The sequence below is a fragment of the Gymnoscopelus braueri genome (genome assembly GCF_963280865.1).
Source record: "Gymnoscopelus braueri genome assembly, chromosome: 11".
In the NCBI taxonomy this organism is placed as follows: Eukaryota; Metazoa; Chordata; class Actinopteri; order Myctophiformes; family Myctophidae; genus Gymnoscopelus; species Gymnoscopelus braueri.
Window position 1 is genome coordinate 4,409,675 of NC_137613.1, and position 14,671 is coordinate 4,424,345.

The 14,671-nt window shown below is 39.1% G+C and overlaps 2 protein-coding genes across 2 annotated transcripts in view; both read right to left on the reverse strand.

Annotated features, from left to right (window-relative positions):
- Positions 1–14,671, reverse strand: part of LOC308094995 (uncharacterized protein) — a 793,896-nt gene that overhangs the window by 458,131 nt on the left and 321,094 nt on the right. The window lies entirely within an intron of this gene.
- LOC308095002 (NACHT, LRR and PYD domains-containing protein 3-like) overlaps positions 1–14,671 on the reverse strand; it is a 272,045-nt gene that overhangs the window by 217,517 nt on the left and 39,857 nt on the right. The gene's annotated exons all lie outside the window — the stretch shown is intronic.

The following is a 14,671-nucleotide window of genomic DNA, read 5'->3' on the forward strand; positions in this document are numbered from 1 at the left end:
GTCAAGGTGGCCGGCCCAAAAAGTGCCTTGAGGAAACCCTGGTCATGATGCAATGTATTGTGAGTTCGTAGATTGGCTCTTTTTATGTTTGAAATACAGCTGATCTACAAGCTTACAACCTGTCTCAATGTGAATCGTTGTGAATTGTTAGATAGGCAAATTTTGTTTCAAATATTGCAGATCTACAAGCACACAATGTGTCACAATGTGAGGCGTTGTGAGGAGTTGTGAGGCATTGGGTCTCATTCACTAAGCTCAGGTCCTCACATATTTTATACTTATGTGCATATAAATGACTTCCCACGTTCAGTATTCATTCATCTTTTATTGACCGTGAATGTGGGCGGACACTCAAACTCACGTCTGCTCAGGAACAGACTGATATGCCTTAAACCTTTCGTATATGTTATTAGAATGCCTTATTCTTCATGAAAAATCTATGTCAATAGTGCCAAACCTCAAATGATGTTTTATGTGCCCAAAATGTGTCAACACATTAAAAAAAACATATGTCAAAGATCTATTGCTTGGATGCATATGGTAGACATGATGCAAATTCAACCGAGTATTTCTTTTCAGTTGACACATTTAGAGCTGAATTATTAGGTCCTTTTGCATGTTTTCCGTTCCTGCAAATGTGGCCACAGTTTCACATATTGGACTTTCATGGCAACAACATATGTTGTGCTATTAATTTATAATATTGACCACATCACATCACGCTTATGTCTTATCATCTGATGAGGATACAGTATGGATGAAATCTAGCTGTGTCCATAATATCCATTCACCATTCTGACGTAGGACAGGATATGTTGTTAATCCAAAGGACAGGTTTATCCTCAGTAATCAATAAAGCGTGATCTGGTCCATAATCGGATCTCGGTGTTCAGTTGATTCCAGCGTCAAAATGTTACCTCAGTCAAATGTGAGCATTATTTAATAGAAAAGGCTTCTATAATATCCTTTCCACGTTTTATTAGCCTATTATTTGGTGGTGGGGTTAAACATTGTAACTTCTTATTCTCATTATGAGAGCATTACTTTATTAACGTTCAGCTGATCCATCGTGCGATCGAGGGACTCACTTCCAGACAGAACAGATGTACAAGTTGTCAATGTGGTGCGACTTGACGCGTTTGTAATTTGGCAGATATGTTTATTTTTTCTTCACTTGGGTTATTTCTGGTTGCCTTTTATGGTGTTAAATGGGGCGTGGAACAATACAAAGGATCTACACGGGAGCACACTAGTGACTTTAGAACACAAATGAGATACACCTGTGATACGCACAAATCATGGATCTGAACCCTCTTTCATGAATCACACGTCAGAATTGACTTATCCCAATATACATATGTTATTTATGACCAGGATATACACCTTATTTATGACCAGGATATACACCTTATTTATGACCAGGATATACACCTTATTTATGACCAGGATATACACCTTATTTATGACCAGGATATACACCTTATTTATGACCAGGATATACACCTTATTTATGACCAGGATATACACCTTATTTATGACCAGGTTAGTGAATGAGGCCCATTGTTTCTGTCAACCCACATGATCTTAGTTTTCTGAAAAACTTAAATGTTTTATTCAAAATAAATAATAAGATTCATGTTGTTATATACATAACAACATGTAAAATGACACAGATGCTTTCCCGGTTTTAAAGGTATAACAACGTATAGGCTTTCCAGGTCTTAATGGGTTAAGGACCGGGCCAAGAGCAGAGAAACCTCCTGAATTCCCTGGAAGCTCTACTGAAGAGTTTTCAGGACAGTATCTGGGGAGGGGCCAACCCACTATAAAACAGCAGTGGTGGAAAAAGTACTCAAATTTTTTACTTAGGTAAAAGTATCAATACTGCAGTGTAGAAATACTCTGTTACAAGTAAAAGTCCGGTAATCAAAATTGACTTGAGTAAAAGTACAAAGGTATTGACATCAAAATATACTTATATTAAAAAAAGTAAAAGTACTCATTATTATTTTCAAATGGCCGAAATATATATAGGGCTGAAGTGGTTCATGCATGTGTTGTAATAATAATCTAAATCTGCAAAGTAACTAGTAACTGAAGCTGTCAAATAATTAGTGGAAAAGTAGTGGAATAAAAGTACAATATTTGCCTCTGAGATGTAATGGAGTAGAAGTAAAAGTATTGAATGCTCCAGTAAAGTAAAATTTCCTCAAAAGTGTACTTAAGGACAGTACTTGAGTAAATGTACTTAGTTACTTTACACCACTGTAAAACAGTGTATAACATCTTAATGTGTGATATTGACACAGACAGACAGATACTCACATTTTGTAAGCTTGTAATTAAGCCAGTCTTCTCCACCATGTTTCACTCTGTAGGAAATAGAACAACAATGCATCAATGGGTCGACCATGTTATTCCCTAGCGTCACCACCGACCACCGCCGAGCGCAACCGAAACACCGCAAGCCGGACAACATTACGGGTAAACCATTGTGTTCCCTTTAGCGTGAGCACAGCCACCGACCACCACCGAGCCCAATCGAAAGCAACACCATGAAGTCGCTATTAAAATCTCCACACAACAACAACACACGCGACGCGACCACTTCGCTTCAACCCCCGCCGTTGCTTTCACTTTGCTCATGTCTCTCTATCACACCACACTCATGCTAATATGTCATGCACATCCCACACAAAACATTACAACACGCCAGTGTCTCAACGCAACCACTCGGCAGCCTGGGTTGCCACGTTGGGGGCAGACAAGCAGACAGGTCAGTGTTGCCAGATGTGCGCCAGAAACAAGCAACCACCTTCATGAAAAAAAAAAAAAAAGCCGAAAGGGTCCGCAATGTTTCACGGGGGTCCCCGATGTTTCACGAGGGTCCCAAGACTCGCAGGGGGTCCCCCTTTTTTTTTTACTTTTTCTTGGGAAATTTTTATCCCACGATTTTGGTACCCCAAAATAAGCGAGCCCTCGCTAGAGCCCGGGCGCCCGGACCTCTAGTATTATATAATTCAAAAAGTGAAACTTTCAAATATTCTTGATTCATTGCGCATACAGTGAAATATTTGAAACTTTTTTTTGTTTTTTCTCGAACCTCTTGACAATACAACCTATTTTTGACACTGTGGGCAGGTGCCAAATCCTGATGGAAAAGGACATCAGCATCTCCATAAAGCTTGTCAACATACGGAAGCACAAAGTCCTCTAAAATCTCCTGATAGATGCTGTGTTGACTCTGCACTTGATAAAACACAATGGACCAACACCAGATGACATGACACCCAAAATCATCACTGACTGTGAAAACTTCACACTGGAGTCAACACAGCATCTACCAGGAGATTTTAGGCAGGACTTTGCATCTGCCCACTGTGTCAACACTGCAAGTAACTGGTGTACTGACCATGGTATTACTGTGCTTAACTGACCAGACAACTGACCTGACCTGAACCCCACAGATAATACATGTTGTATTGTCAAGAGGAAGGTGTGAGACACTAGACTCAACAATACAAATGAGCTTAAGGCTGCTATCAAAGCAAACCTGGGCTTCCATAACACCTCAACAGAACCACAGGCTGATCACCTCCATGCCACGCCTCACTGATGAAATAATGTCTTCATAAGTAGCCCAGACTTAGTATTGAGTGCATAAATTAACATATTTTTCAGATGGTCCACATTTCTGTATTATGTATTCTTTTTTTATGCGCAATGAATCTAGAATATATGAAAGTTTCAAGTTTTTAATTATATTACGGAAAAAACTAACCTTTCCACAATATATATTTTTTTAGATGGATCTGTAAAACCTTATTTGTTTTTTGGTTAAAGTATTAACTAAATATACATAAATATTTAGTCTATTTGTGACTTTGTGTCAGAGTGAATCCACTGTTAAGGGACACATGAGGGAAAAACTGCACATACACTGTACTATCCAACATGGACACAGTCCAAGTCTACTCACATGCAGTTGTCCAGCAGTGAATCTGTCACCATGTTGAGGCTCAGGTCCAACTCTCTTAGGGAGGGATGAGAGTTTACAGCTGAGGCCAGAGCTTCACAGCATCTCTCTGTCAAGCAGCAGTGAGCCAGTCTGAATGAAGAATGAAACACCAGATGACAAAAATAAAAATAATAAATAAAACACGTTATATATTTATTATTCCTGGATTGAGAACCTGGACCTGGCCGTGATGGACTGTCAGGATTTTGAACTAGTGACCCAAGAGGTGGAAAGGAAAAAAGAAAGAAAACATACAAAAATACAACAAGAATACAATAAAACAAGAAATAAAATATAACATTCTTAAGATAAAGTTCAGCTCACTTGTCCCACTATAGTTAATGCATTTGCAGATTTTAATACAAGGCTGTTACTACCATCAAACACTCATTGCAAGATCATTTGCAAATTGCTACAAATGAACAAGGCTATCCTAATGTTTCTCACAAATGTAATTTTAAATGTTTGAGGATGTTCCTGCTCTCTCTGTCTCATAGGTCTTTGTCAGGTCTTGCCCAAATGTTTTCTCCATCACAATGGTGAGTATTAGGAATTCAGATATACAGAGTACAGAAAGATGTTTCATAGGAAGGAGAAAAATACCACATGCTCATAGGGAGGAAATCCAGATCACCTTTGTACCTGCAAAACTTTTTAAGGGTGGTACATAATACATTATAGAATTCATAATACAATAGAATTGATCAAAATAAATAGGCTTACTTTAGAATTTCACCCACTTTTACTTGTAAATGTGATATGACAATAAAGTTTGATTCTGATTCTGAAAATTTTTTGGACGATATGTGTAATTTTATTTTGCAAATAAATGTATCCTAATTTTCTGCCTCCTCGAGAATTGAACTCTTCAAATATAGCCAAATTAAATGCAAATCGCAATACAAAGCGTGCGCGAAATGCTAATCAATGTGGGCCATTCTAATAATGATTGATGATGATGATGATGATGAAGGCACGCTCTTGTTGCGCTTATTATCGACGAGTCTAGGCTACAAAACTCAGCCCCCTCCCCGGTAGGTAGGTAGGTAGCTAGGTAGGTAGGTAGGTAGGTAGGTAGGTAGGTAGGTGGATGGATGGGTAGGTAGGTAGGTAGGTAGGTAGGTAGGTAGGTAGGTAGGTAGGTAGGTAGGTAGGTAGGTAGGTAGGCTACTGAATGGAGCAGAGGAGAGCATTGCTTTCCTAGTTTTCTGTTTATCAGCTACTGTACGTTTGATGATATCTGTATATATATATTTTGCATTTGCAAGCTTGATGACACAGGAACACATGTCCCCCCGGTCTCACAAGATCCAGCACTTGATTCTTAACTTTTATTGTCAAGTCTGGATATTAAAACTTGTGTCAGCTTATGTTTATATCACCTGTCAATCAATGTGATTTGAAATGTGAGTTCACTCACGACCCAACGCACGTTACGAGTCCCTTTAGTTACAGGGGAGGGGGGCGGGGCGGGTGATTTATCCCACAGCAGCACAAGTTATTATTTGTCAGAATATAAAAAGTGAACCTGGATGGGTGTGTTTCACCACATCGTTGTTGCAAACTGAGGTAGGCTTCTCTGCTTCAACTTCACTTCATCTCCTAGCCTGTGATCTTAGCTTAGTCCTAAAAGAACAGTGGTGGAAAGTAACTAAGTACATTTACTCAAGTACTGTGTCAATACAGTACTCAAGTACTGTGTCCAGTGGTGGAAAAAGTACTCAAATCCTTTACTTAAGTAAAAGTACCAATACTACAATATAAAAATACTCTGTTACAAGTAAAAGTCCAGAATTAAAAATGTACTTGAGTAAAAGTTATGGTGGCATAAATGTATAGATTGCCAAGTATATATATTGTGTATTTGTTGGTTATCTCATTGAAGCAAGGTTTCACATAAATGGGCTAATTCCAACTCAGCTACAGCTGTCCATCTAACAGCTGAGCTGACTCTCTCATGCTACTCTTACTCTGTCAGCTATGTGTATATGTGTACCTCGCTCTTATCTTTAGTACATACCTTATATGACCATTTAGAATAGCATCTCTGGTACAATGTGGACTATAAGAACTGTGTTAGATGGGTGCTCAAGAAGCTTGTGCCCCGAGGGGCTGCAGGAGCTTCTCATGATCTGTATGCTGATGCTCTGCTGAAATCTTCCTAATAAATGGTCTAAACTTCACCCAACTGGATATAATATTCTCCGTAATAAAGTGTTAAAATGTACTTAAAGTACCAAAAATAAAAGTACTAAATATTTGAAAATAGCAGACCGACAAGTTCACAACACGTCACAATGCGACGCGCTGTGAGCTTGTAGATCGGCTATTTTCAAATAGCCTAGATATAAAATAGGGTTAAAGTGGTTAATGTATGTTTTATAATATCATAATTTATATCTGAAAAGTAACTAGTAACTAAAATGTTCAAATAAATGTAGTGGAGTAAAAGTACAATATTTGCCTCTGAGATGTAGTGGAGTAGGAGTAAAGGTATTGGATATTTGAAATACTCAGTACAGTACAGTACTTAAGTAAATGTACTTAGTCACTTTCCACCACTGACTGTGTCAACACGTTGCGATGTGACGTGTTGTGAGCTTGTAGATCTGCTATTTTCAAAACATTTTAATACATTGTATACATACCATGTGAAACGGGACATTCTGCATGATGAGTACATTCTACTTTTGGTACTTTAAGTACATTTTGTAACAGAGTATTTCTACACTGCAGTATAGATACTTATACTTACGTAAGTAAAAACTTTGTGTACTTTTTCCACCAGTGTAAAAGAATATCCTATGGAAGGGATATGTTTTACTATTCTTTGTTGTCTAAACAAGTTTTGGTCAGTGAGAGAGTGAGACAGGTACATGGCAGTGAGAGAGTGAGACAGGTTTATGGCAGTGAGACAGGTGCATGTCAGTGAGAGAGTGAGACAGGTGCATGGCAGTGAGAGAGTGAGACAGGTGCATGTCAGTGAGAGAGTGAGACATGTGCATGTCAGTGAGAGAGTGAGACAGGTGCATGGCAGCAGAAATACATGTCGTCTCATCTTGGTTTGTTCATTGACAGCGTTCAGTCACGTTACTATAGTAACCCGACACTGCACACGTTACAGCCCAATGTATACTCCGTCGTACGACGGGGTCGTGCGGCGAAAATAGTTGATCTACAAGCTCACAATGCGTCACGTCAGCAACGCATTGGCTGCGGGTACATGGACCATCATGTATTCATTCAGAATGAACTCATTCCGAATAGAGGAATCTGATCCACTCACCTGTTTACATGGGACCTGAATAAAAGTATTCCTCGTTTACATGACCAAAGCATTCATTCGGAATATAACTTTGGACATGCGCAAAGTGGTTCCCGCCTACGCCCAGGCATGGACCAGGGGCCACTACCCAGAGCATGGGAGGAGGCAATAGCCCCCTTGTGCCTCCGCGGCGGAGGTCTGTTGGTCGTAGGCAGGCCGGGAAGCAACGCACCGACTCCTGGCCAGGCAGCGTTGTATGCGGTGCAAGCCTGTGTTCCTTTGTTATCGCCGTTTAAATGCAAAATTAGCAGATCTACAAGTTCAGACCAGTTTCTTTTTTTGTATTGGTACCAGACACGGTAAAACTTAGGCTAGCCTATACTATTTGTCACATTTCTCATGTAGGTACGATGACGTCATCGCGCATTCGCACATGGTCATTATAATAATAAATAATAATAGGCCTACATAAACACCCGACCGCTCATGGTCATTATAATAATAAATGAGAGAGAGAGAGAGCAACACTTACAGTCTATGAAACAAGGGGGAACACCCTTCCATTTCGAAACACCTCCACATCGACGCACCCCCACATCGACGCACCCCCACTTCGACGCACCTGGGGTCCGACCCACCGGGGGTCCGACACATCGCTAGTCCGACCCGAAATGGATATTTCACCCCCCCACTCCGAAAGTGATTTTTCAAGTCTCTGCATATAAACTCATGCGTAAAATCGTGCGTAATATGCAGCTGTGATGCTCAGATTGACAAGCTCTACAGCTGCTCTACAGCAGATCTACAAGCTCATCGAATATTAATATTTTATTATTATTATTATTATTATTATTATTATTATTATTATTATTACAGCAGATCTACAAGCTCATCGAATATTAATATTTTATTATTATTATTATTATTATTATTATTATTATTACAGCAGATCTACAAGCTCATCGAATATTAATATTTTATTATTATTATTATTATTATTATTATTACAGCAGATCTACAAGCTCATCGAATATTAATATATTATTATTATTATTATTATTATTATTATTATTATTACAGCAGATCTACAAGCTCATCGAATATTATTATTTTATTATTATTATTATTATTATTACAGCAGATCTACAAGCTCATCGAATATTAATATATTGTTATTATTATTATTATTATTATTATTATTATTATTATTCAATATGTAATATTTATTATGTATTATGTATTATGTATGTATTATTTATTATTATTTGGTCCCTGAGTCCTGATGAGAATATAGACGAATCCACACGCCTATATTTATTTTATTATAATGTCAATAAAAATATGTATTCTATAAATATTAATATACTAACATTTCCTGAATGAATGAACTTGGTGAAGTGTCTTGTATAGGGTCGGGGTGACATGTTGCTATAGTTGCTATTAATTACCCCAACCAACATCGAAGCACCTGCGTGCATTAATCCTTCATTAATGTCTGTCTGTCTGTCTGTCAAAAGTCCGCGCAGCGGCCGTAACACACACACACACACACACACACACACACACACACACACACACACACACACACACACACACACACACACACACACAAATATAATTAAATGAATAATACATTGTATTAAAACCCCTGAATCTATCTATCTATCTATCTATCTATCTATCTATAAATCTATAAATCTATCTATAAATCTATAAATCTATCTACATTTATCTAAATATCTTTCTATTCATCTGGCATCTATCATCTAAAGACCGCTGACTGCTCTGTCTGTATAGCCATGATGCTTTGGAGCTATGATGTCAGCTATATAGCTGACAGTAGCCATATATAGTATCTGATTATTAGGCAGTGCATTTGGCATGTGCGTAAATATGAATCTGGCAGCTAGGGGATAGGGATACATTAATTGACGTTCATTATATACCATATAGATATAGGTGTTTTAAGAAAATGTATTATTTCTTGAATTATTATTTATTCACCTGGGGGGGTGGGGGCCTGTGGCAATAAAGCCTGGGTTAACTGCGTGCGTGCGTGCGTGTGTGTTACAGCCGCAGACTTTTGATAGGCAGACAGACAGACAGACAGACAGGCAGACAGGCAGGCAGGCAGGCAGGCAGGCAGGCAGGCAGGCAGGCAGGCAGGCAGGCAGGCAGGCTGTGGGCGCACTGCTGGAGCGCACTCAAGCATTGGTTTGTATTGGACTATGCAACGAATAATAATATAATAATAATCCTACACTTTGCAGATTATTATATTATAACCACTTCAGCCATATTTTATACATAGGATATAAGAAAAATAGCAGATCTACAAGCTCACAATGGGAGCTTAGATGCGCTATTTTCAAACATTGTATTACTTTCATGGGGCGGGGTGGAGGGGGGAAGGGGGGGGGGTCGCGGATTGCTTCGGGACCAGTGGCGTTCCCAGGAATTACATTTAAGGCAGGCGAGATTCCCCCCCCCCCCCCCCCCCCCCCCGGGGGAAAACGGAAAAACGTTAATAAAAACAATATGCAAGTATATTCAATGTATGTATTTTTATTCTAAAAAAAGGGCAGCATTACAGAAAAGGCGAACATGATGACCTGCACAAATTATTATATTTGGTAATGAATGGCTAAAGCTGCTCTCAGAGCCCCTTTTATGCCAGGTGAGTACAGGTGATGGCCCAGACCCCCCACACATGGCATTCCTGGCACCCCATGAAAACAAAGGCATACATTTGCATCATAGACGAGGGTCGCTCTACTGACTACGGTAATGATTGGCTGCCTGCCCGCGTGAATGGACAAGGAGGCGGGGGGCTAATGGCTGGACGGCCACTATTTTAATAAAAGGAGGATTAATGAAGGATTAATGCACACAGGTGCTTCGATGTTGGTTGGGGTAATTAATGACTATAGCAACATGTCATCCCGACCCTACGAGACACTTTACCAAGTTCATTCATTCATGAAATATTAGTATATTAATATTTAGAGAATACATATTTTTATTGACATTATAATAAAATAAATATAGGCCTGTGGATTCGTCTGTCTCATCGGGACTCAGGGACCAAATAATAATAATATATCATAAAAATAATAATAATGATAAATGATAATACAGAATAATCATCATCATCATCATAATAGTAATATATAATAATAATAATAATAAGGGTAATAAGGGTAATAATAATAATAATAATAATAATTATTATTATTATTATTATTATTATTATAATATATTATGAATATTCGAAATGGTGGGTCTTCTTTATAATCGAAATAGAGGTGTTTCTAAATAGTGGTGTCTGGCTGTCGGAGTGGCAGGGTTTTTAAATAAAAAGATTAACCCCCCACTCCGAACAATGGAAGTCAATGATCGAAGTACCGGTGCGTCGAAATAGCGATGTGTAACCGAAACAAGGCACGCTCATTTATGGCTAAAGTACAAAAGTATTGGCATCAAAATACACTTAAAGTAGAAAGTATAAGCTACTCATTATGCCGAATGTCACGTTTTTCTTGTATTATTATGAAAAGGCTTTGAAACATGCTGTAACTCATTCACTGTGACGAAACCCCTCTTTCTGCGCCGAGTAGCGCACACGGGTTGTATGCGGGGTCTGTCGTCCTAAAACACAATCGCCCCGGGTGAAAATCCAGCGACCATGGAGCGGCCGCGTATGGCCCGCTCAAAAGGTGCGTGGGGCGGGGTGTTTTGGGACGACCGTTCCAGCTGCCCATGGAATGAATTGATGAAGTAAAACTCAAATGTTTTCGCTGCAGCTGCGCCCTAATAATGTTGTTTTCATTTATTTTTGTTCACGTATGCTATTCAAATAATGCAGCTATTGCAGTATTGGGCCTTAACATGTGATTAAAAATGTATATGTATTTGGCCCCTCATATATAAAATAAATGTAAAATCTGATTTCAAATTGAAGCTTGCAGCTGATCAATGCGTTTCTGCGTTTACGTGTGGACAGGGATTTCTTTTTAAATCTTTGTCATGTGGCCAGGGATTCTTTTTAAAAGCTGAGGACTAAAATACCTGTTTAGAAAAATATCCATATAAGTGTAGCCGGCCAGCAATCCTCGGAGCGTCCGTTCTCCTGGACAAGTCTGGGCTTAACCATGACAGGCTTATTAAATGACGCTATAGAATAGAATCATTCATTTTATCCTGCAGTGAGCGCTTCTCAGCACCAACCGTGGCCGAATTAGAGATTTAATAGGTCATTTTTTGACAATTCTGACAGCACTACTAAGCACGGACATGCGCAAAGGAATGCATGTATTCCAAACAGAGAGGAGCGTTCGGAATAAGGTGTTTACATGGTCAATTCCGGTTGGTATATACCGATTCAAACGGTCTATACCACCCCTCCTAACCCGAATGAAAATTCATTCGGGTCAGACTGGAATGGAATATTCTATTCCAATTGAGGTGTTTACATGAGCAAATCTATTCTGAATGAATTCATCCATTCATTCATTCCGAATAGAAGTGTATTCATTCCGAATGAAACTGTCCATGTACCCGCAGCCACTGTGAGCTTGTAGATCTGTCCGACCAGCGCATTCCCAGTGGGTGCTCACTTTCTCCCGTGGGTACCCGAGCCCTAGGTGATCGGCCCCTGCTTATTTTGCTTGTTAAAAGCATCATTTTATTAAGACATTACAGCAATATGGGAAAAAACGTATATATCTCAATTAAACATACATTAAATACAATAACCAAATATTATTTTGTATACGATTAGTAGTGGCAGCCCCGTTTAGTAGGTTAACAGAATATCTGTGCACAGTCACACCCTTAATCAAAATAAATCGGGTAAATGTATCTTACCTTAGAATCTCCAGTCTACAGTGCACACTCTTCAGTCCAGCAAAGAGCAGCTCCAGTAGTCCTGAGTCCAGGTTGTTTTCGCTGAGGTCCAATTCTCTCAAATGTGAAGGATTAGAGCTGAGAGCTGAAGCCACAACTTCAACCTCTGTCTGTCTGAGGTTACAGCCAACAAGTCTGTAAATACAGATTAAATAAAAAAACAAACAAATTATACCTAGTTCACTGTCATGGAAGTTAACTAAGAGATCTCCTACTGTATCTAGTTATACAGACATAAACAGTTTAATTATGATCAGAGAAGTAAACAACAGATGAAAAGTTAATGTAATGTAAGTAAATCTGAGTAACCAAGCTCAATGTTTAAAAAGCCATCCTCTGTACACCCCTTCACTAATGGTATGGTCCATTTCTCATATGGTATGGTCTGTTTTCATGGTAGAATAACTCATAAAGAGGACACATATGAATAGTTTGAGGACTTGAGTTCTCCTGTTGTTCTGTGTGTACTAAGGTTGGGGTCGTCTGTCGGGGATTGGATGAGTCCAATTAATGTTGGTTACCTTCATGTTATATGTGTGCACTTCACCTACAGTATGCTGAGTATACTAACATAGTTTTGTCTTCCATTAAAGGAATATTTCACCCCAAAAAATACTGTTTCCCTATCAAGTAAACCTTGAATTCATGGAGATTTTAGTTTTTTAGTATTTGTGACATTCCTGAATCTAAATCCAATTTCCTACTACTTTAATTAAAATGCCCACGCTGTGGTGTACGTCCCGGGTTGGTCAGCACACGAGGTCTCCACTTGCCTCCAAACTTGCCACAGACTATTGATCAGTGCTCTGGCTAATGCCTAGGCTTCTTTCCCCACCTTCAATGTACTTACATATTGTACAGTTAATATAAAACTACATTATTTCTATTCAGGCACATTTTAGCCACTTTTTTTTTGGCCGCTAGGCCCACCCTACTGCACATGTGTGACATAGGAGCAGTGTCCCATAAAAAGGACAAGGACTGACAGATAGAGCTCTCCATACAGTATATGGCCATATCAGTTGGTGTAAATAAAGAGCTCTCTCAGTGAGAGAGTGAGACAGGTGCATGGCAGCAGAAATACATGTCGTCTCATCTTGGTTAGTTCATTGACAGCGTTCAGTCACGTTACTATAGTAACCCAACACTGCACGCGTTACAGCCAAATGTATACTCTGTCATACGACGGGGTCGTGCGGAGAAAATAGTAGATCTACAAGTTCACAATGCGTCGCGTCAGCAACGCATTGAGAGCTTGAGTATATATCTCAATTAAACATATATTAAATACAATAACCAAATATTATTTTGAAATAATAAATCAGGTAAATGTATCTTACCTCAGAATTTCCAGTCTACAGTGCAGACTCTTCAGTCCAGCAAAGAGCAGATCCAGTAATCCTGCTTCCTGCAGGTTGTTTTGGCTGAGGTCCAATTCTCTCAAATGTGAAGGATTAGAGCTGAGAGCTGAAGCCACAACTTCAACCTCTGTCTGTCTGAGGTTACAGCCAACAAGTCTGTAAATACAGATTAAATAAGAGACTATCAAAACAAATTATGCCTAGTTCACTGTCATGGAAGTTAACTAAGAGATCTCCTACTGTATCTAGTTATACAGACATAAACAGTTTAAGTATGATCAGAGAACAAGGAAGAAAACAACAGATGAAAAGTTAATGTAATATAAGTAAATCTGAGTAACCAAGCTCACTGTTGAAAAATCCATCCTCTGTACACCCCTTCACTAATGGTATGGTCCATTTCTCATATGGTATGGTCTGTTTTCATGGTAGAATAACTCATAAAGACGACACATATGAATAGTTTGAGGACTTGAGTTCTCCTGTTGTTCTGTGTGTACTAAGGTTGGGGTCGTCTGTCTGCGATTGGATGAGTCCAATTAATGCTGGTTACCTTAATGCTGTTACATGTGTGCATTTCACCTACAGTATGCCGAGTATACTATTATAGTTTTGTCTTCCATTAAAGGAATATTTCACCCAAAAAGACTGTTTCCCTATCAATTAAACCTTGAATTCATGGATATTTGAGTTTTTTAGTATTTGTGACATTCCTGAACCTAAATCCAATATCCTACTAATTTAATTAAAATGCCCACGCTGTGGTGTACGTCCCGGGTTGGCCAGCACACGAGGTCTCCACTTGCCTCCAAACTTGCCACAGACTATTGATCAGTGCTCTGGCTAATGCCTAGGCTTCTTTCCCCACCTTTGATGTACTTACATATTGTACAGTTAATATAAAACTACATTCTTTTTATTCAGGCACATTTTAGCCACCTTTTTTTTTGGCCGCGAGGTCCATCCTACTGCGCATGTGTGTCATAGGCGCAGTGTCCCATAGGACTGACAGATAGAGATCTCCATATATGGTCATATCAGTTGGATCACTGGTGCACCGTAGATGTGAGGGCCACGAAGCGGCCCGAAACTCAAGTTTGACTAAATGACATTAATAGGAAA